The 2500-nt window shown below is 29.8% G+C and overlaps 1 protein-coding gene across 1 annotated transcript in view; it reads right to left on the minus strand.

Annotated features, from left to right (window-relative positions):
• LOC125032781 (kelch-like protein 26) overlaps nucleotides 1-2500 on the minus strand; it is a 29679-nt gene that overhangs the window by 26310 nt on the left and 869 nt on the right.

The raw sequence follows: 2500 nt of genomic DNA on the forward strand, positions 1-2500 counted from the left end.
AGAGACAGAGACAGAAACAGAGACAGACAGATACAGAGAGGGAGAAGGAAAAGGAGAGGGAGAGGGAGAGAGAAGAACCATGAGACAGACATGTCCGGATTCTTTTATTCTGATGCTGGTTAATATTTCAGAAGACATACCTTGTGTGCCACTGTCAAGAGTTCTAGTACAATACACTATTCTTAAATGTAACTCAGAAATAAAAATCATAGTTTTTTTTGGATTTAAAACTAGTTTCACTATTACTGGACAAAATCAATCTTTGAATCATGTTCATTGCCTCTCCTTCATTTTCTAGAAGGCTAGACATGTTAATAATTTCATACTTTAAATATTGACACATTTGCTTGTTAATTAAAACCAAATGCAAAATTAAAACAAAACTATTCATATATTTTTTCTTTCCTTCTTTCATTTTTTAAGGATAATTCAAAATATGAATTTCCTCTATGAGCATTACCCAAATCAGCAAACTACACCCCAAGACTCTTCTCTTACTTATTTCAAATTGCAATCAGCCATATATGCAAATCTTATTCCTCCTTATGAATTCACACTAGTCAGTAAAATTTCACTATCCAGTAAGGAGACATCTACCCATTTTTTACTGTGAATTTGATACCAAACTTATTTGAGAACTTCAAATTACTTTTTTTTCAAATTATACCAAAAGAAAAGCCTAATATTGTGATTTAGTATCATGACATGTAAGGAATAACATTACAGAATATTTCATTACAAACACAATATAAATAACAGAATACTCAAAATAAAAGGCAGGACATTTCAGGTTATATTGGAGATGGTCAAAATCATTCCATGTAACAGTGATGTATATCAAGGCAGAGAGCAAACTAATACTCAAACTGATTACAGCTCCTTCATATATACCACAGAACCAGTAACATCACAAGATTGGCTGTGAACTTACATACTGCCTTTGGGTAGTAAATTTTAAAGGCCTAGAAAAAAAAATATACAAAATCCCCCCATATCCTCCATCCAATAATCCTACCAACAATAGTTGGCTTTTAGGTAATTTTTTTTATTCCCTTTAAATCAATTAGTTTAATCACTATCACATTAGTTAACCATCAGGATGAAGAATCTGATTAATGGAGTCTCGGCCTACATCAAAAATGTTGTCAAAACTTCATACATTCATAAGTAACAAATGCAAGCAGTCCAGTTTGTAACACAGACAGTGGATAAATAGTTTTCTAGCATAAATCACTATCAAATGGAAGCTATCCAAAATTGAAATTTAAAAAGGTTATGAATGAAAACTAGAAATGACAGTAAAGGCACCAAACAATTCCAACATTCTCCAAGACATTTTCCAGTTTTTAAGTAAAAGTATATTATTTAGCAAATGTAGACATACACAGGATGCTATTTGCAATGACATGAAGGCAAAAGGATCGCTAGTAGCTACTGAGAAAGAAAAGAAAAATAACTGATAAACAAAAAAAATTATCTTTTCACTAAAAATATTATATAATGTTCATACAAGAGTCATCCAGGCACTGTTAATCCTTCTATAATAATGTCAGTAAAATTAAACTTTATTAGAAACAAAAAAATAAGTACCAGATATCAAACATCATTTGTATGGCATATACATGAAACTTATAGAATAAAATAATGTGCTAATGACAATCTTTTCAAGAGTATCTCTGATGCAACAAACTAACCAAACCACACTGGAGAATTATAATTAATTTAAAATGCTGACTTTAGGCTCTAACACCTACTAAATTAAGCTAGTGAATATGAATTTAAATGTATAAAAAGGCAGTCTTAAATTTACATAAATTACTGTTTATTTATACATTAGCCTATATATTTGCCTCAAGGATCTAGCCAAATCAAAAATGTTATTAATGAATATATATCCAGACTGTCAAGATCTAAGGTGCACTATACAGAGCAACAGTGCCTATCCCTCTAATTTCCTAGGATATTAAATTCAACTGATGGAATTTGTCTAAACACATTATCTATCAAGAGACAATCAACTGAGCTGAAGAGAAAAATTAATCAACATACATATATTGCATACAGCAAAACCATGAAACCCAATAAGCCACTTTTCACTAAATTCACTTAATTGTCTGAAGGTGTTTATATACCTTACCTTCAATATACATATCTTAATGTGCGTAACTTTAAGGAGATACATGTTTGCATATTTTATATGTATGTAAATCTAGGTGTTTAAACATAAGTCTGGTTGTTGTTACAATTGTCTATATAAATTTTAAAGTGTTAAAAGTCTATATTTTTGAGTAATTGTCTCTTGCTATCCATTTTATATGTGATAAAATTAATGCAGTATATAAATGAGAAAGCATCAATTATCATTAACTATTCACATTTGAGATGCTTTTTACAAATATAATTAGTCTTTTTAATATATCTAAACAGTTATTTAATAAGCATCTAGAAGAATCACTTGACCTTTACAAGAAAAATGCATGTGTAATACAAACACCTTCAT

Source organism: Penaeus chinensis, chromosome 15 (genome assembly GCF_019202785.1).
Source record: "Penaeus chinensis breed Huanghai No. 1 chromosome 15, ASM1920278v2, whole genome shotgun sequence".
Lineage (NCBI taxonomy): Eukaryota > Metazoa > Arthropoda > Malacostraca > Decapoda > Penaeidae > Penaeus > Penaeus chinensis.